We start from the raw sequence: 20,564 nt of genomic DNA, 5'->3' as shown, positions 1-20,564 counted from the left end.
TGGCAGAATCTGGCCAGAAGATTGTCTACTGCAAAGTTCAAAAATTCAGGTTGAAACAGGGTAAAACTCCCTGAAAGGTCATGGCCAAGGGCTCAGTGCTCCAGAAGGGATGGTTCCACCAAAGCCTTGGTGCCCAGCTGGTGCCTCTGGTGGAAAACCAGTGGCTGTGATGGTGCCTGGAGGGCAGAGCATGGCTCTGGGAGAGCAGGACATGGTGAGGTGCCCTTGGGGAGCACACACAACCTCTGCTTCAGCCTGGACAGGTCAGCAGAGATTCAGATGCTTTGCACAGACCAGGGCATGGTGCTCACAGGGCCTGTGAAACTGCGGGAAACAGGCAATTAGCCCCAAAACACCAACCTTAGCACCCAGATGAGCAGGAGGGTGTGGAGATGGTCCTTGGGAAGGAGCAGACTTTGCCAGATGCTGTGGCTGGTCTGAGGGTCTGTGCAGAGCTGGGCAGGTCCCTGCACTGGGAGAGCCTCAGAGCCCAGGGATGCCCTCTGCTCCCCTGATGGGAGCAAAGCTTTGCTCCCAGAATCCACTGCCTGCTGGAAACCCTTTGCCTGCTCCCACAGCCAGCAGCCCTTAGGGACACACCCTCACCAGAGCTCCCTGCTCACCACACTCATCCTGTGCCTTTACCATGGGATCCCCAGGTTGCCTGGGGGAATCCACGAGGATGGATGGGCACAGGTGGCACAGAGTTGTGTGCCTGGTACCCTGCAGACCTGGCAGATACCCTGGGAACGGTGGTTAGTCCCACGGGGATGTTCGTGGGGAGCACTGGATGCTCCCTGTCACTGCCTCTCCGGGAGGGGTCCACGGCCAGCGCCACTGTCACAGCAGGGCAGAGGGCCTGGGGACACCTGCCATGGCCACAGAATGGGACTGGGCTGGGGACAGCCAGCATCGTCCGCGTGACAGCCCCGGACGTGGGGCTCGGGCAGGATGCAGCCCCTGGCTCCGCTCCTGTCCGGGATGGAGGCAGGAAAGCAATTCAAATGGAAATGCCGTGCTGCTGAATTAAAGAGCTGCTGTGAGACAGAACGGGAATGAAGAGGGAGAGACTCGAAAGGAGGAGGAACACAGCTGGAGGGACGAGGAAGATGAAAGATGCGGGAGGGGTGCAGCAGAAAAGGGATGACGCAGGAGATGCAAAACAGGAATGGAGAGACGGGAGAGGAGAGGCTGGAGAGGCAGAGGGATGTCACACAAAGGGGACAACTGGAGCTCATGGAAATGATTCTCCCATTCAGTGGCACAGCTCACAGAACGGCTTCCACCCTCACCCTCTGGCACAGGGAAAGAGCTCCATCTCCCAGGGCAGGGGGCAGCAGGTCCTGGGGAGTGGGACATGAGCCACCACTGCCTCCCCTCCTCCCTCTGCACCCGGGGTGGCTCTGCCCAGCCCTCCCCTGCTTAGCCCTGGCTCACCAGGGATGTCTCCCCAGGAACCCCAGCACAGGGGGGTCCCTCCAGGGTGCCTAGCAGCCCAGAGCAGCTGGAACTGCAGGGAGCTTTGGAGCACCTAGATCCCAGCCAGCCTTTGATGCATCATCATGTGGCACAAGGAAAATCTCCTTGCAATATCAAAATCCACCCTGAATCTCTCTAGATGCAAATTAAGCCAATTACTGAAAAAAAACCACCCTTGGTAGACCTAAGAATAAGTGATCATTAATCTTTTTCTAGTGTTTTTTTGCATTTTAGAAGGCTGTTTTCATATCCCTGCCCAGGCTTCACCCTGCCAGACCCAGATTTGATTTGTTCTTCCCCTTCTAGCAGCTCACGTTTTTCCGACTTCTAACTAAGCTTGTCAGCATCTCCATCTCTTCTGGACTTTCACCTGTTTGCTTCCTGCTCCTTGAGATGATCAGCAAAAATCTCTGTCTATGTAAGAGGTGGATCTGTAGAGAATTTTTAAAATTTGATAGAAAGCTTTCGTAGTTTTGTAAGCTTTTTTGTTTGTTTGTTTTTGTTTTTGTTTTGTAAGTTTTTTGTTTTGCATCTCTGTAAAAACTAAAAAAAAAAAAAAAAACCAGCATGGCTGAAATTCCACCCCTCCCCTCCCCCCCAGGCCAAGAAGAGTACCACTGGGGCTGTCCTTTGTTGTGGCTGTCCCTGGATCCCTGGAAGTGCCCAAGGCCAGGCTGGACAGGGCTTGGAGCAGCCTGGGATGGTGGAAGGTGTCCCTGCCATGGCAGGGGATGGGACAAGATGAGCTTTATGGTTCCTCCCAAGCCAAACCATCCCATTGTTCTATCCCTGCCTTACAGGGGTCACCTCGCTGGCCATGCCCAACCTGTGCTGACCCTGCCCTGGCAGCAGAAGGTGCCCAGGCAGAGCAGGCATCTCCAGAGTGCCCAGCAGGGGCTCTGGTGCCCAGCCAAAATCTCTGTGTGAGGGTGGTGCATTGCAGGTCGCCTGCTTTGCATTTGTCTTTGTTGAACTACTGTTACCAATTCCCAGTCATTTCTCAGTAGTTGAGTTTTATTTTACATTCTGCTCATGTCCTTTGAAGCAGTTGCAGCCCTTTGTGATCTGTTTTTAATTCAGCATTTTATAAGCATGATCACTGTTCCATCAGCCTTGTGGTTAATGAAAGTATTGACCAGGACCTGCCCAGGACAGACCTGACAGGACCTCACTGACCACAGGTGCCCAGGCTGAGCAGCCCCTCCTCAGTGCTTTAACCAGCTGGGATTGTGCCCCATCACCTGTGTTTCCTGAGGAGCATTCCCATAGCACATTCCAAAATGCCATGGAAGCCAAGACATACCATATCCACTGCTCCTGTTTCCAGCTGGGCTGAACCCCCATCAGTGATGGACACTGCACTGGTTCAGTATTTTTTGTGACTGGCAAATCCCTGTTGCCTGTTCCTTATCATGTATTATCCTTGAGAGGTTTAGCATATGCTGTGTAATAATTCCTTCTGTATCTCTTCAGGATCAAAGTCAGGCTGCCCAGTGGATTTCCCTACTCCTTTTTAATGCCACAGGTTCTGCTTCCCCCTGCTCCACTCCACGAGGCCCTCACCTGTACCTGTGTTTTCTGAGGTCAGAGATGACTGTGGCTGGTTTCTCACGTATGCCAAGGTAAACTTTATTAGATTTTGACAATTTCAATATTCCCATGCTCTATTTTTCTCCATTATTCTGTTCTTGCTCTGAGCCTCTTGTTGCCAACTGTAATCTGGTTAGAGGGAACAATTCTGTACACATGTAAAGCACAAAGGTTCAGCCATCTCATGTGTCACCTGGCATTCCCTTCTCTGTCCCACTGCCTTGATCAAGACTTTCCTGGACAGACAGATTTATATTTTCGTAGGCTTATCCATCTAGGCAGAACTCATTTCTTCCTTGGTCTGCTTGATTTTCATCTCTGGATGTGTGCTTTGCTCTACGTTCATCTTTACACATCCATCCTTGATGTACAGAAATTCTGCACTATTCCCTTTTTCCAGGCTCTCCCTTTTTTCATGGCATACCTGGCCTGAGCTGTCTCAGTGAGCCCCTGTGATGTTCTGCTCCCAGGGGACATTCTCAGCTCTTCTCTGTTGTCCCCATTGCTGCTGGTGTTTGTCTGTGCCCTGCTCAGGTGTCAGGAGTCTTCACCACGCTCCCTCCTTCAGCCCTGTTCGGGCTCCATTGCACCCTCCCATTCTTCCCGAAGGCTTTTGTCAAACTTTCTTATTTCTCCCTCTTGGTTTTAGGCCATCAGTCCTTTCAAACACGACACAAACTTCTCCTCACTGGGCAGGGACACCAGGGTCCTTGGGTGCACTTCCATTCTTCATCAAGCCATCCTGTTCTGCCCAGGTGTGCTGGGGAGGGAACTGAGCCTGAGCCTCCCTCTTGCATCTCTTCCACTCCTGGATGAATTTATAGAATCCCAGACTGGCTTGGGCTGGAAGGGACCATGCCAGGGACACCTTCCACTGTCCCAGGCTGCTCCAAGCTCTGTCCAGCCTGGCCTTGGGCACTGCCAGGGATCCAGGGACAGACACAGCTGCTCTGGGCACCCTGTGCCAGGGCCTGCCCACCCTCACAGGGAACAATTCTGCCCAATATCCCATCTGACCCTGCCCTCTGGCTGTGGAAGGCCATTCCTTGTGTCCTGTCCCTCCAGACCCTTGTCCCCAGTCTCTCTCCAGCTCTCCTGGAGTCCCTTTAGGCCCTGGCAGGGGCTCTGAGCTCTCCTGGAGTCTCCTCTTCTCCAGGCTGAACACCCCCAGCTCTGCCAGCCTTTCATTTACCCCAGCAGGGATGTGCCTAGAGCTCAGGGAATGGCCACACACAGGTGCACAAAGCCTTTTGGAGCACAGAATCCCCACCAGGGCATGGGGCGGGGTGGGGTGGGCAGCTGGGGATGTCCAGGAGCAGTGAAGCCTCGAGCTGAGCAGAGGCACCTTCTCCTTCCCACACAGAACTTCCTGCACACAATTCATCCACCTTCCAAAAAGGGAAACACCAGATCTTCTCATGAAGTGGAACACTGCAAGGAACAAACCAGAAGTGTCCCTTCTGGAGAAGGAGAGCAGGTGGGGGGTTTTGATCTGCAGACAGCACATTTTGCCAGGATGGGAAGAACTGCTGTAGCTTGACAAGCAGATCCCAAACATTTAATATGGGTCAGTTCAAAGTGACTCTCCTGTGCTCTGGTGTTTCAGCAGTGCCAGGAATCCTCAGCTCCCTCCTGAAGGCACCTCCTGGGCCTGCGGATGTGCCAAGGGGAGTGTCAGGGGTGCCAGGCTGAGCTGTGCCCATCAGGAATGTGGGAGCTGGGCTGTGGCAGAGTAGAGGGAGGAGCTCCCAAGCCCTGCAGGAGCTCAGCAGCCCCTGGCAGGTAACAGCAAGGTCAGGGATGCCGGGAAGCATTGGGGCAAATCTTTTCTGGGGAGATAAGCAATTTGGCAGGAACTGCTCCTCGGGACATGCCAACTGCCACTCCTGCTCAGGGATTGTTATCCCTTTGGATTTGTACATGAGCACATATTGCTCCTGTGCTGCCAGGCCAGGTTTGAAGTGATGTTGTACAGGAGGTTTGAAATCTGTCTGGCACAGGGGAAGGGAAGTGTCATGGTGTGCTCCTCGGGTGCCCCAGGAGCCCCTGGCTGCTGGCATCTGCTGCTGGCAACCCTGCCCACCTGGAAGGGACCCTGGGGAGTGTCTGAGCAGTGGCCCAGACTGGTGGGCAGTGCAGCATGAGGAAGGAGCACTGATGATGGTTCAAGGAACTGATCCATCCTGGAGCCCCACATGCCAACGTGCTGCCTACAGCCTGCTTGGCTCACTATCAGAGCTGGGGAAAAGGCAGCAGCAGGGAGCAAGTCTGCATCCCCTGGGCCATCAGGTAATGCCCCTTGGCACAGGGATGGGACTGCTCAGTGACGTCCTTCAGCAGGAGCTGGCAGGGAGAGGCAGGCAGGGGAGGCAGGCAGCAGCCAGCAGTGATTGATGCTCTCCAGACACAGCTGGCACTCACAGAATGCTGCCCCTGGGCTGCAGCCCAGGTCCCCCACTGGTTTGGAACCACAGCGAGGGCTCAGGGGACAGGACTGGACCCCGGGGCAGTGCCTGGTCCCACGGAGGCACAGCTGAAGGGGAAGGAGCCCCCTGTTCTCCCTGGCTGTGCTGGGCTGATGGGCTGCCGGGAGCTCTGGGCTGTGCTGGGAGCCCTGCAGGGCTCAGGTGTGGCTGAGGGAACCGTGCCCTGTCAACTGCGGGGTCCCAGCGGCCCCAGGACTCAGCCTGGCTGTGCCGAGCACCCGAGCCACGGCAGGAGCTGTGTGCCCGTCTCTCGGAGGGCTGGAGCCGTGGGTGGGGCTGGCAGAGGCAGCGACTGCTCTTTTGCAGGTGGCGATGTCTTTTTGTGCTTCTGACATGATTGCACCGGCGTAACAACACTGACGAGGCTTTTTTTGACAGTGCTTCCTGCTTGTGCTGATGGCTCTCCACCCCCTCACTGCAGATGGATTTAGGCTGCACGGATCTGGGCACGATGCTCGGGAGGAATCCCTGGAATTGCCGCACTCTGTTTGCCAGCCCAGCCCTGCCCTTGCTGGGCCACGTGGGCTCCCTGCTCCCAGCACAAGAGACAGGTTTCCACAGGCTCTTTTGTCCTTGACACCCAGAGAATGACCCTATTGTTGCCCCAACACTTTCTGGTCCCTCTCTTTCCTTGCTGCCCCAGTCCTGGTTCTGCTCAGCTCTGCCATGTCCACATGCTGGGCTGGCTCTGGGTGTGTGCTGCAGTCCATGTGCCTGATTGGGCTGGAGTAACCCAGCACAGAGGTTTCCCCAGTGCTATTAAAATTCCTCTCAGGACACCAGGATGTTCCCTGTTCCATCAAGGCATCTTGATGGCACCCCACTGCACACTGAGGTCCAGCAGCTGGGGAAAAGGGGCTGTAAGCAAAGTCTGCTTGTGGCACAGCTCAGGGATGCAGCTCTGAGGACTGGTCTCCCGTGGCCAGAACCTCTGGCACCTGGGCACGGCATGGGAAGCTGCCCAAACAGAGTGGGATGTGTTTTCTGCTCCCCAGTAAACGATTGAGGATATGGGGCAGTAGCAAACCCACTCCCGCTGCATCACTGCTCAGCCAGGCTCCTGCAGGCTGCGAATGCAGGTCCCATCCCTGGCTGATTCCCCGAGGGCTCAGCTTTGCCATGTCCCATGGATGCTGATGGAGCCACCGGCAGAGGGGCAGAGGGAAGGTCTCCCCTGGGAGCAAGGCAGGGGAAGGGTGCTGCTCCTTCAGGTGGTGCCAGGTGATGCCAGAGAGCTGCTCCCTGCTCCAGCCTGGGCTGCACATTCAGGTCTTGGAGTTTTGGAGATACTCAAGGCCGGGGGTGCAGCTCCAGACTCCTTACAGGTGAATGAGTCAGGAGCTGGGCTGTCAGATGGGTCATTGCTCCTGCAAGCTCCTCCCCAGAGCCATCCCAGGCAGCGGTGACATCCCGGGAGTAGGGACACGCTCAGAGCAGCTGAGACATCTGGAGGGAGGTGACACTGTGAGCATGGGCAGGATGACAAGAGGCTTGTCAGCCCTCCCCAGCTCATCCCTGTGCTGTCATCCCTCATCCTACACTGACCCACTCTGCCGGGATGCACGGGCTGGGTCCCCACATTGACACTGCAGCCACTCCCCACATGAGAGCTCCTGTGAGGATGTGACAGCCTGGTCAGGATAGTGGCACAACATCTGCTGCACATCACATCTGCCTCAGCAGGACCTGGAACGGGAGATGTGCCCCAGTAGAGCCTTGCCAAGGAGCTGTGCCAGCTGCTGGGCTGAGCAGGGTTATAAAAACGGGTAAAGATCTGGGTTATGAGAGTGGGTAAAGCAGAATCTGGCCCAAAGCTTGTCTGCTGCACAGTTCAAAAGCTCAGGCTAAAATCATAGAATCAAAGGGTGTCCTGAGTTGGAACAGACCCGCAGGGATCATTGAATCCAGCTCCTGGTCCTGCCCAGGGCATCCCAACAATCCCACCCTGTGCCTGGGCGTGCTGCTCCTCATCTCATGAGGAAATGCAGAGCTTGGGTGGAGTGAAGCAGCAAATACTGGGGGTTCCCCTTAGCACCCAGCAAATGACAAAACTTTGAACTTTTCACCCTGAAAGAAGCAGAAAGTGATTCCCAGATCCAACTGAAGTCTGTAAATGGCATGCAGAGTCAGAATTGAGGTTGTGTGAGTGCTGGCACCTCCACACATCTCTGGGGATGTAGAACTCTGCTTCCAGAAACCTGAACCTGCTTTTCTCTAGACTCCTGCACCCACACAATGCTCTCCTTCCTGTGCCTCTCCCATCTTTACCAGGTTCCCCTTGATTCCTGCTGCTTCCTCTCTCACTGCTCCTCCAATCCTCCCCGGGGCTCCTGGGGTTAACATAGAAATAACAAACGCACCATTTGCTTGTGATTTCTGTGGGTTTAATGTTTAAGCATTTGTTCTGTGTGGTGTCTCTTAGTTTGGGTTGCACTTAGCAGTCTTGGTGATAAGATAAAAATATCTTTATGTGGGATTTTCTAAGTTTAGAGGAACCCAAACACTACGAGACATGAAAGACAGGCTGAGAGAAGTGCTGGTGGCTTGGCTGGAGGCCTCCGTACTCAGATCCTCTTCTGCTTTCCTTCCTTACCATCCTCCAGCATTTACCTCCTCACTGCCTCTTCTCCTGTTCCCATCCCTTCCCTCCCTGGTTTTCTGCTTTTCCTGTCCCCAGTTAGGCCTAAGGTGACAGCTGAGGACAGAGAAGAAAAGGTAAATATCAGCCTTGTTCTTGAATCAAAGAGGAGTTTCCTAAAGCTCCGAGGGCAAACAAAGGCAGTTTCCTTGGAAGTCTGGATCCTCCCTTCTCACTGCAATATCTCCAAGAAATGCTGTTCCTGGTGTCCCTCCCGAGACACAGCCAGTGAGGTCCCCCTGGCTCCTTCCCACTGCTGCTGCCAGCAAACCCCGTATGAGACCCAGCAGCCACCAGCCCTTCCTGGGCTGTAGCAGGCAGAGGCCCTGCAAGGCCTCCCTGGCGGTCACTCGCTTAAGATAAGAAATGCAGAGTCACGATGACTGGACCAAAGCAGCCCCTCTTCTGCCCTCAGACCCTTGTTATCTCTCTGTAAGGCTATAGATCGTATTCTCCTCAACCCTGGCCATTGGACAATTTCCAACATCCCAGTATCCTACATAAACCCCATCTCTGCCCAGTTCGGCAGAAGAGCTGTCCCTGCACCCCTTCACAGGAGCTGAAATTAAAGGACACTGCTGTGGAACCACATACAGCCTTCTCCTCTCTCTCTATCCCTGTGTCTGCTGAGGCCTTGCGAGCACAGAGCTGAAATCACTTGTGAGCTGAATTCACAAGAGCTGAAATCACTCCAGAGTTGCTCACTAAGTTTGCCTGTGGCTGGGAGCTAGCCCGAGGGCCCAGACAGGCTGAGCCCATCAGCCCAGTGCTACCCTGGCCACCCACGGCAGCAGCAGACAGGGGTCGGATGGACCCTCAAGCCCCAGGACGCATTAGTGGACCACCGTGGTTGGAAGCTGCAGCTATCCAGAAATCCCAGCATCCTCAGGGCCCTCTGTTCCTCTCCGTGTGTCCCATTCCCTCCCTCAGGTCCCTTCCCACAGCCAAGCACTGGATCCTCTCTAGGTGGAGGAACCACCTCCTCCTCCTCACCTTCACCTTCTCTCTGTACCCTGGTCCCTGCATCATCTGTTTTGGGAGCCCCGTGGTGCATCAGTGGTGGAGCCAACTTTTAGGGAGTCAAAGCTTTCCCCAGTCACTGAGGTCACAGCATGTGATGGCAGAAAAATGCAGGAGCCTTTGTGAAGTCCAGCAGAAGCTGGGATAAATCCCTCCTGATCTGAGGAGTCAGGCAGGCTCTACAGGGTGTGGTTGCTCTGCCATGCTTCTTCGAGACACCCTGACCTGAAAGGAAGAGCAGGAAAAGTTGCTTTGCTGCACTTTGGTGCACCTTCCACCCTCAGCACCAGGCTGAGCCAGGACAAAGACAGCAGGACACCTCCGTGGGGCTGAGGAAAACCGCAGAGCCCGTGGACAGCCCGGAGTTTTACACTCCACCAAGGTTAGGGGAGGGAAGGACTGAGGAGGTCCCCTGCCCCCTGCAGTGTGCAGTGGCAGCTGCAGGCTGGGAGCACCCCAAGTCTCAGAGGTCTGGTGGTGACCAGTCTGACTCTGCAGCCCCGCATGCAGAGCAGGTGCCACGCAGCCACGTCATTAACGCTCATTAAGGTGTATCAATGTCCTGGGAACACACCCTGCTCCCCCAGCCTGTCTCCACAGCAGGGCTGCCCCTGGAGGATCTTGGTGGCACTTTCCCTTTTTTTCCCAGGGCCAGGAGCTTCCCGGAACCTGCCCAGCCATCCCTCATCCATCAGCCGGTGCCACTCAGAGAGCAGGGGAAGAGGGAGTGCAGATGGCAGAGGGAATACAGCAGCTCACACAATCTGAGGGGAAGCAGAGCCCTCAGGAGAGCGGGGCAGAGCTCTGCACAGGGGAGTGGCAGGGGATGGTCCCCAGCTCGCAGCAGCTGTGCCCAGGATACATCTCTGACGTTGGTCCTCAGCTCCCAGCCCCTCCAAAGGTTCTGGCTGTGTGAGGGGTTTGTGTTCCAGCAGGAGAATTCGTGCTGCAGCATCTACTGATTGTAAAGCTGAGGCTAAGGCCCCAACTCACTTCCCCATCTGTGCTTTGGGGTGTGTGAAAAACGCCAATCACTTGGTTTTTAAAATTTTTAAAGTTTAATAATAATAAAATGGTTATAAAAATAGTAATACAATTAGAGTAATAAAAATTCAGAGTTAGGACAATTACAAGACAATAAAAAGCAAAGAATTACGGACGTCCGGATGCTCTCGGGCCCTTAAGCCCGATAAGCATGCCTTGTGAACAAAGGAATAACCTTAATAGCAATAGCCTGTTGCATATTCATACATCCATACATGATGCATAAATTCCTTGCAAATTAAGAGCTTTTCTGGTTTTTGTCAACTTCTTCTCCTTAATCCTGGTGGTTCCATAAAGACAGAGAGAAGGTGGAAGAAAGTTTGTCTTTTCCAATAAGGAGGCCGTAACTCTTGATGGGCCCCGTCCCTGCCATCTCTGTGCAAAGAATGTCTTGATTACCTCATCTCTTTCTTGATCTGGTTAAAAAGTATCTTACATAGTATAGTTCCTATTTTAACATTGTGTTATAACCTAAAAATTCATTTAACACACTACTTGAGAGAATTAATATAGCATAACTTTCCAACATTACACATACAATGTTCATTGTAACATTTGTGAAAAGCCAGTCATAAAACATGCATTTTTCACAGGTGTCCACCAGGAAGAGAGAGCAGGAGACACAACTCTGCCTCCCTTTAAAATCCTGACTAAGCTTGCAAACCCTGCATGTTCACAGCCCATATCCTAAAGGGAGAAGCACTGGGAAGCTCCTCTTCCCAGGGCTGTATGCCAAAGCAGGTGCTGGGCGTGCCTGGGGCCGTGGCAGGGACAGTGGTGACATTCCCAGCTGGAATACTGGGATGGAGCCATGCAGCATCCTCCAGAATGGCTGCAGCCTCCTCAGAGAAGGCAAATTCTGGCAGGAAATGAGAGGCATTCCAGGAGCAGACATGTTTGGAGCATGGCCATGTCTGAGCAGCTATCAAAGCTGTCAGAAAACAGGGAAGAGTTAAATATGAAACATGAATGGGAGTCCAGAGGGAGAGGGAAAACAGAGGGAGATGGGAGAGAGAGGCTGAGCGCCAGACTGGCTGTCAGAGGGGTTTCTGTGCTGTGGGAAGTGCAGTGCCACGGCCAAGCAGAGACTGGGAGCAGGTGGAAAGGTCCAGGTGGGAGCCAGGAGGTGCCAGGCCGAGGCTGGCGAGGCCCTTTGTTCCCTTGGCACCAGCCATATCTTTAGTGATATTTGTAAGGGTTTTTCCCTATGAATCCCTGTATCATTCTGTGGATGGGGAGGATGCCCTTGCTGAGAAGCCAAGGAGAGGAAGCTGTCCTTGGTGTGAGGGCAGCAGGAATGTGTGGAGCTCTGCCCTGGGATGGACCATGAACCAAGGAAGTGAATCTGGGTTGGGAGGCAAAGTGTTGTGGGAGACAGAGTCCTGTGCATCCCCTACAGACCTCTGGGTTGGGGAGCAGAACATGAAACTTCCTTCAGACATCTGGAAGAAGGGTCCTGTTTGCAGCCATGGTCTTCCCAGGAGACTTTAACCCCTGTGGAACCAGCTGGAGGGCAACACAGCAGGGCACAGCAATCCTGGGAGCTTCTGGAACACTCTGGAAACAATTTCCTAGCCCAGGTGGTCAAGTAGACAAAGAGGGGGAACGCTCTGATGGATCTGATACCTAAAAACTTGGAAGAACTGGCGAGAAGTGTGAAGGCTGAGGGGCAGCCTTGGCTGGAGAGAGCATGGCTGAAAGTCCTGAGAGAAAGGAGCAGAGCAAAAAGCAGGATCACAAACCTGGTCTGAGGAGAGCAGAACTCAGCCTCTTGAGGGATCTGCTTGGAACAGTCCCACAGGATGCAGTCCTGGAGAGAAAAGGGGTCCAGGAACCACAATTCATTTTCAAGGATCAGCTCCTCCACTCCACCCTGACAAGCAGGGAATCCAGCAAAGGCAGCAGGGAATTGAACAAGGAATCCAAGGACAGTGTGAATACAAATCTAGGTCTGCTGGGATGGGGTCAGGACAGTCAAAGTCCACCTAGAGCTGGGTCTGGCAAGAAACAGGAAAGGCAGCAAGAAAGGCAGCAAGAAAGGCTTCTACATCTACACCAGTGGCTGTGAAGGACATGGAGGGACTGGAGCAGCTCTGCTGTGAGGAAAGCTGAGAGAGCTGGGACTGCTCAGTCTGGAGCAGAGCAGGCTTGTGAGGGATCAAATTGATGGATATAAATAACTGATGGATATAAATAACTGAAGCTGGGTGCAAAGGGGACAGAGCCAGGCTCTTTCCAGTGGTGCCCAGCACAAAGACAAAAGGCAACAGACACAAACTGAAATACAGAAAATCCTTCCTAAACATCAGGAAGAGCCATTTTACTGTGAGGTGGCAGAACATGGTGGGTTGCTCAGAGGGGCTGCAGAATCTCCATCACTGGAGCTGCTCAAAGTCCACCTGGAGATGGCCCTGACCAACTGTTTTGGTTTGAAAAGCCAGGTGTCTGCTAAGGAAGGCAAGAGCCTCCTTGAAATGGAAAATGCAAACCCCTTCCCTCTGAATTATTATAATTTTGAAATTAAGGGGCTCTCAGGCAAAGATATGGGAATAGGAATAACAGTTCTTCACTAGGGAAGAAAATAAAAATAAACTAAAAGTGCAGTAATACAAAACAACACTGCCAGAGTCAGAACAGGCCCTGGCAGCCTGTGGGTCAGGGTAGTGGCAGCAGTCCCATTCCATGGGGGCTCAGCCCTCCTGCAGTGCCAGCTGTGCTTCTGCTGGAGCAGGGATCCTGGACAAGGCTGGAGTTTTCCTCTGAAGCTCCAGGGCTGCTGGAGATGGGCCTGGGCTCCCTCTGGGAATGCAGTGGAGAAGAAAGCTGCTCCTCTGGGAATGCAGTGGGCAAAGGCTGCTGTGGGGTTCCCAAAGTCAGATTGGATCCAGGTAGGAATGCTTGGCTTCTCCCCCAGGGCAGAGCATCTCCCAATGGGATGATGGAATTTTCTCAGCCATGCAGGGACACTCAGTGGCCATGGACAGAAGAGATCTCCTGGAGGGAGGATTGGCTGTGGGAGAGATAAAGAAAAACTGCCCAAAGAACAGCAGAGAATTGCCCCACCTCTGACAGATGGCAAATAGAATACATAGCCCCAAACCACATCTTACAACCCAGGACACCAACCTGTTCCCCTTGGCTGTGCTTTAGGCAGGAGTTTGAATCATGGAATCATTAAGGTTGGCAAAGCCCTTTAAGGTCATTGAGCCCAACCAATACCAAAGCACTACCAAGGTTACCACTAACCCCTATACCCAGGTGCCACATCCTCAGGGTTGATAAATCCCTCTGGGAATGGTGACTCCACCACTGTCATGGGCAGCTGTACCAATGCCTGACCCCTCTTTGTGTGAGGAAAGTTTTCAAACTTAAGAGTTCCAGCATTGCCTTCCCACCTCAGCAGTTCCATGGATTTTTACGCAATCAAGTGACTGTTTAATATCAGACACACAAAGAAAGGGCTGTGGATCCCCTGTGGAAGAGGCCACACTGAAATAGAGATTTTTGGAGTTCACTTGAGTTAACAAAATGAATTAAGCATTTAAATTTTAGCTTGTAAAATTATGTGTTGAGTTTTAACCTTTTACTTAAGAAACCTCTGCCTGGTACAAAGGGCATAGGAAAATGCAAATTTCTGAAGCTTCTCACATAAAGAACAATACCAGAGGATTCAAAGAACCCAGATAAAGAAGCTCCTCTGTCTCCAAACCTATTAAGACTGACAGACATACTCAGATAAGCACCAAAGGACCGAAAGTGCACGCACAGAGAGGAAAATTTCTAAAGTTCAGTCATGAGGAAGACCACGATCTTCAGCCTCAGGACCACTGAGAGACCCCCGTACGACCACCACAGCAAACCACGCGTGCCCAGAAGGGCGTGGACCTATTTAGCATGAGAGGCGAGGACAGGCGGGGCCAGGGGTGGAATATGCATGAAAAAGTTGTGTAATGTATTGCATATGGAACATCTTTGGGAATAAAGGTGTCAGTCAGACCGAGGCTCAGGGCAGCAAGTTTTCTCTGCTGTTCTTTGGGCAGTTTTTCTTTATCTCTCCCACAGCCAATCCTCCCTCCAGGAGATCTCTTCTGTCCATGGCCACTGAGTGTCCCTGCATGGCTGAGAAAATTCCATCATCCCATTGGGAGATGCTCTGCCCCGGGGAGGAGCCAAGCATTCCTACCTGGATCCAATCTGACTTTGGGAACCCCACAGCAGCCTTTGCCCACTGCATTCCCAGAGGAGCAGCTTTCTGCCCCACTGCATTCCCAGAGGGAGCCCAGGCCCATCTCCAGCAGCCCTGGAGCTTCAGAGGAAAACTCCAGCCTTGTCCAGGATCCCTGCTCCAGCAGAAGCACAGCTGGCACTGCAGGAGGGCTGAGCCCCCATGGAATGGGACTGCTGCCACTACCCTGACCCACAGCCTGCCAGGGCCTGTTCTGACTCTGGCAGTGGTTTGGTTTATTTTTTTGTACTATTACATTTGTATTTTTAATTTTTTTCCGAGTGAAGAACTGTTATTCCTATTCCCATATCTTTGCCTGAGAGCCCCTTAATTGCAAAATTATTAATATGCAAAATCCATTTCAGGGGAGGCTCCTGCCTTCCTCAGCAGACACCTGGCTTTTCAAACCAACACACCCAGGGTGCTCCAAGCCCCATCCAGCCTGGCCTTGGACGCTCCCAGGGATGGGGCAGCCCCAGTTTCTCTGGGCACTCTGTGGCCTGTGCCTCCCCACCCTCACATGGAAGTGTCCAAGCTGAGTCTCTTTGAGTTCAAAGTTGCTCCCCCTGTGACACCGAGCAGCTCCAGGAGGGGCAGGAGCCCTGCAGTGCCTGGTGCCAGCTGGCAGCACTGCCACCCACAGGACCACAGACATTCCCCGTGGTGGGACAAGTGCCAGGCAGGGCTGGGATTCCTGTGGGGATCAGGGTGATCAGCCAGGCAGAAAGTGAGAATTGGTGTGAGTGTACAGAGCCGGCAGGAGCAGGGCTGATGCTGCTTCCTCCGGCCCGTCTCAGAGCTCACTTGTGCTGTCCCAGCCCCAGACTGGGAGGCCACACTTCTGCAGGAGCCACGTCCCCACACACAGCACCCATCTGCCAGAGTTGTTCTGAGCAAACTCAATTTTTCAGGATAGGGTACCAAAGGCTCCTTTCCTATTTCTCCACCTTGCAGCTGCTGCTGTGAAGAGCAGGGCCATCCCCTGGTGCGTGGAGCTGGTGGATGGGGAGAAGCAGCTCTGGCTGTGCCAGGGCAGGTGGGAGGGAGGTGACACCAGGGACCATGAGCAGGGACAGAGGGGGGGTCTAGGGGCAGGGGCAGAGGTGGATGCCAGCTCTGCCCATGGCTGTGCCCCTCCAGCTGCAGGATAACATGGTAACACCCAGGTTGGGGCATCCTGCCAACAGCAGAGCAAGGCCAGTGGTCCTTGCTCCCAGCTGTGGAGTTACCCATATACCTGCTGGGAAAGGAGTGTCAGTCCAAGTGCCCAGAGCCTCTGAGCTCCTTTTGTGCTCTCTTGGCATGTTCTCAGTGCTGCAGGCTGCCAGGAGCAAAGGCAGCCTCATGAGTTCTGTGACAGAGGTTAATCCTGTTCTTTCCCTTCTCCTTTCCCTTCCTTCAGCATCCACCCTTTCTGGTGTCCCTACAGCGCCAAGCAGCTCTGAGGTTTCCAGTGCAGACAATGCTCATACAAACCCCAGCTAGCTCTCTGAGAGTACTCAGGGCAGGCTCTGGGCTCCTCCAGAGGCTTCCAGGTATTTCCCTGCTCTCACTGACTTTGCAGCCCCTTGGCTGCAAACAAAGGCAAGACTCATTGTCCCTGTTTTACAGGGAAGGAGCCTCATCTGGGCCCCCAAATTAAACCTGGCTGCAGTCTCCCACTCTGCCTCTTCATCAGTGTCAGAAAAACCTGGCACACCCCAGCTGGAATTGTACCTAGCCAAAGCAAAGCAGGGACTGCAGACACTCCAATCCATCATCCAGAGCCCATCCCTGCAGGGACCAGCCCCTCTGAGGGCCACAATAAATGCTGAGGGCTGAGGAGAGAGTTTAGGCTGGAAAGAAATCAATAAATTGTCATTTTAAAAGCATGTCTCAGTGGGAGACACTTCCTCATCATTTGGGCCCTGCAGGACAAGAAAGACATTGAGGGGCTGGAGTGTATCCAGAGAAGGGAATGGAGCTGGGGAAGGGTCTGGAGAACAAGGAGAGACTGAGGCAGCTGGGAAAGGGGCTCAGCCTGGAGAAAAGGAGGCTCAGGGGGCACCTTCTTGCTCTCTATAGCTCTCTGTGACAGGAAGCTGCAGCCAGATGAGGGTCAGGCTCTGCTCCCAGGGAACAAGGGACAGGAGGAGAGGAAATGGCCCCAAGCTGTGCCAGGGGAGATTCAGACTGGATATCAGGAGGAATTTCTTCATGCAAAGGGTGGTCAGGCACTGGCCAGTCACAGTCCCTAGAAGTGTTCAAAAGCTGTGTGGACGTGGCACTTGGGGACATGGTTTGGTGGTGAGCTTGGCAGTGCTGGGTTAATGGTTGGACTCATTGATCTTAGAGGGCTTTTCCAATCAAAATGATCCTGTGAGTTACTCAGGACTTGGTGACTTAGATGAGGTGCTCCCAGAGTTTCAAATGGCCCTTCAGATTGGTAGGTGGATGACAACCTCTCTCCAAGGAGCTGCACAGATCCCTTCCCTTCCCTTCCCTTCCCTTCCCTTCCCTTCCCTTCCCTTCCCTTCCCTTCCCTTCCCTTCCCTTCCCTTCCCTTCCCTTCCCTTCCCTTCCCTTCCCTTCCCTTCCCTTCCCTTCCCTTCCCTTCCCTTCCCTTCCCTTCCCTTCCCTTCCCTCTTGCCGAACCGGGATTTTGACACTAACCTAGGTCCCTCTGTCCGAGTTCCTCTGTCCCCACCAAAGGAGAAAGGCTCTTTGTTCCCGAGGAGGGAAGCGCTAATGAAGGCGTTAATTGCCGTGTCGGAGCGGGACCGGGAGCTGGAGTCACTCACCTCGTTCCAGAGCCCGCAGGCAGCACCGGGGGAAGCTCGGGCTCCCTTTGAAGTGATCGTTGCCCGGTTTAGCAGCGATGCAAACACCGCAGAGGGGCTGGGCAGAGCCGGACTGTGGCAAGCACATTTCTCTCTCTCTTAGGATTTTTCATAGACGTGCACAGAGAGAAAGAAAGAAAAAAAAACAATTTCTATTTCTGCTCCTTGTTTTTCCTATGTGGAATGTGTTTGGAGAGTTGTTTACCTGGGGTGATTGCTTGATTCTGGTGAGGATTGTTTGAGCCTGATGGCCAATCCAATCCATCTGTGTCTGAACTCTTGCGAGAGAGTCAAGGGTTGTGAGTGAGTTAGGTATGGTAGTTAGAAAAGTAGGTATGTAGTTTTAGTATCTTCCTTTATATAGTATATTAATGTATTATAGCAGTTATAATAAAGAAATCATTCTGAACTGGAGTTGGACATCATAATTTCTTCCCACCGGGTTCGCCTGCATTTACAATACCGGACAGGCACGGGAAGGCCTGGAACACCAGCGCCGTCCTGGATTGGGGGTCAGCACAGGGGAGGCTGCACCGATTAATGGATTGCCCCCGAGGGGCAGAGAACTGTCCCGGCACCTGTCCCGGCACCCAGGGCTGCTCCTCCAGCCCTCCTCCCCACCCCTGTTCCCGCTCCTGCCACCTTTGGACACCAGACGGGACAGGTGAGGACACCTGCCACGGGACCCGGGAGCTGCAGAGAACCTGCCAAGAGCTTTCTGGAACTGCCCGAAGGAGAGGATTGTCACCCCGGCAGGATAAACACCACAACATCCAACCTGTGCACAGGGATCAGTCACAGGCACCCCTGGAAACAGCACAAGGAAAAGCCCAGGCATTCCCACCCAGAGCCCCAGGAGAGAGGAAAGCAGGACCACCATTTTCCAGAAAATTCTGACATTTTGAAATTCTTCCAAAGGCATATGGGTAAAAGAGGAAGAAAGGGCACATTCATCTTTTCATCCCAAAAAATAATTTTGGAAGTGTGTATCCTAAAAAAGTTGGTACATTTTCTTCTGATACTTTAAAATGCTCCACCATTGTATAATTCACAATAGAAAGTATGCTCTTGTAATAAAAACGTCCTTGAAAGGAAGGATTTAAAAAAAACTTTTCTCAAAAGCAGAAGTCACTGACATGGACAATTCATAAAGTCTGATTTCAGTGAAGCAGGTTCCAGAGAAATGTCCTGGAGGAAGGTATTCACTCCCCCTGTGTAAGCTGGGCTGTCTCAGCCTGAGGTGGCTTGGAGGATCTCCTGTGCCCTGGGGGAACTGCACTGTGTTCCCTGCAACTGTGCCATTCCTTCATTTTTCATTCAGTTCTTCCCAAACCAACCACTTCTCTCTGCACAGCATGTCAGGGGCCTTTTGGTCTCACTGCAATAGGAGAAACACCAGGGAAAGGGGCTGCAGCTCATGGGGGAAGTGGTGAGAGGAGATCACACACCATGGAATATCCTGAGCTGGAGGGACCCACAGGATCATCCAGTCCAGCCCCTGGCCCTACCCAGACACCCCAACAACCCCACCCTGGGCATCCCTGGCAGTGCTGTCCCAGTGCTCCTGGAGCTCTGGCAGCCTCAGGGCCATGCCCATTCCCTGGGGAGCCTGGGCAGTGCCCAGCACCTTCTGGGGGAAGAACCTTTCCTTGAGATCCAACATAAACCCCTGAGAGCTGCAGCCATTCCCTCCAGTCTGACCCTGGCCACATGGGAGGATGGCTTGAGGCAGAGGGACAAGGGAGCTTGAGGCTGCTTGGCAGCAGCAGCAGTGGCAGCAGTGGCAGTGGTGGCAGTAGTGACAGTCACATCAGCTGCCACAGCTTATGGTCAGCATATAATTACGGTAATTTCTTCCATGTCCTCATGCAAATAAAGAAGCAACTTTGGTGAGCTCTAAATGAGCCTCGCCACACCTGCCAGAGGAAGAGGGGCTAATGGTGATTGTCACACCTCATCAGGTGACACCAGGAGTGCTGTGGCTGGCTGTCCTGCCCACTGTGACACCTGCCAGGCTCCCACAATAGGATTTAAACACGGCATTAACTTGTGTCTTCCCATAGAAATCAGTCCCCAAGCCACCTTACTCAGAATTCAACATGAGGAAACAAATTAATGTCGACATGACACCTCAAGTTTTGTGTGTCCCCTAACAGAGCTGACAGTGCTCCTGGAAGGGAACACTCAGCTGCTGTCAGCAGCCCCTGGGGAGGGTGGATTTAGCAGCAGGGTCATGCTGATGTTGGCAGGTGAAACTGCTCCCATCATCTGCCTGCCTTGGGAAAAACCAGAACTGGCTCTCAGCATCCACTGTACCGGTGAAGTGAGGGCAGCTGTGGGCAGGGGGTGTGTGCGGGGGTGGGGACATCCCACCGGCACCCACTGTCATCCCCGTGCAGAGTGCTGGCCACCTGCTCTGGTTTTTCCCCCAAACACTTTGAGATACAGCTAGAAAAACCCTCTGTGGATGCTCACACTTACACCACAAACACCCCCCACCACTGCTGGGACCCCGAGGCAGCCCCGGCCCTGCCCTGCTGTGGGGAGAGGCAGGGAAACAGGCTGAGTGCTGGGGCCCTGGGAGCTGGCCATCAGCCCAGGCAGCCTGTGGCCCCCTTCCCCTGGATGCCCTACAGCCATGGCCCCCTTCCCTTGGATGTCACCCACGCCTGGTAATCTCTGCATGGGCAGCACAGCCACTGCCCCCCACGAGGGGAGGGTGGTTTCCCCACAGAGCAGTTCCCAGGTGCTGGGAGCAGCCCAGGACCTGGCTCGGGGATGTGGAAGGAGCTGAGATTCCTGCTCCCAGTCACAGCATCCCCCTGGCACAGCCACCCAGGGGGCCACAGCTTCCTTTGCCATGGCACGGGGCTGCCAGTGGCCACAAGCCCCCGTGCCGAGTGTCCTGCTGTGCGAGCCCCCGTGCCTGATGCCAGCACACCCACACAGCACTGTTCTTTCCATCAGCTCTTCTCCAAAGGCTCTTCTCAACTCTCTGTGTGCTGCAGGAGCTGCAGAGCTCCTCCCCTGTGCACCCTGTGCAGGGCAACCAAACCCCAAAGAACTGGAGAAAGGGCTGGAGGGCCAAGCTGTGATGCCAGGCCGTTCCCAGGGATCCACAGCATGGGCTGAGCTGGCACAAGGGCCCCAGAGCCCGTCTGGCACTGGGGTCGTGGGGTTGCCCAGCCAGGCAGCGAGGGATGGGACACAGGGCTGTGTCTCAGTGCCATTAGGAAGGCAGAGTTTAAGTGAAGGTGAAGGGT

Source organism: Vidua macroura, chromosome 17 (genome assembly GCF_024509145.1).
Source record: "Vidua macroura isolate BioBank_ID:100142 chromosome 17, ASM2450914v1, whole genome shotgun sequence".
NCBI classification, from domain to species: domain Eukaryota; kingdom Metazoa; phylum Chordata; class Aves; order Passeriformes; family Viduidae; genus Vidua; species Vidua macroura.
The sequence above is the reverse complement of the archived record's forward strand: the minus strand, read 5'-3'. Positions refer to the sequence as shown.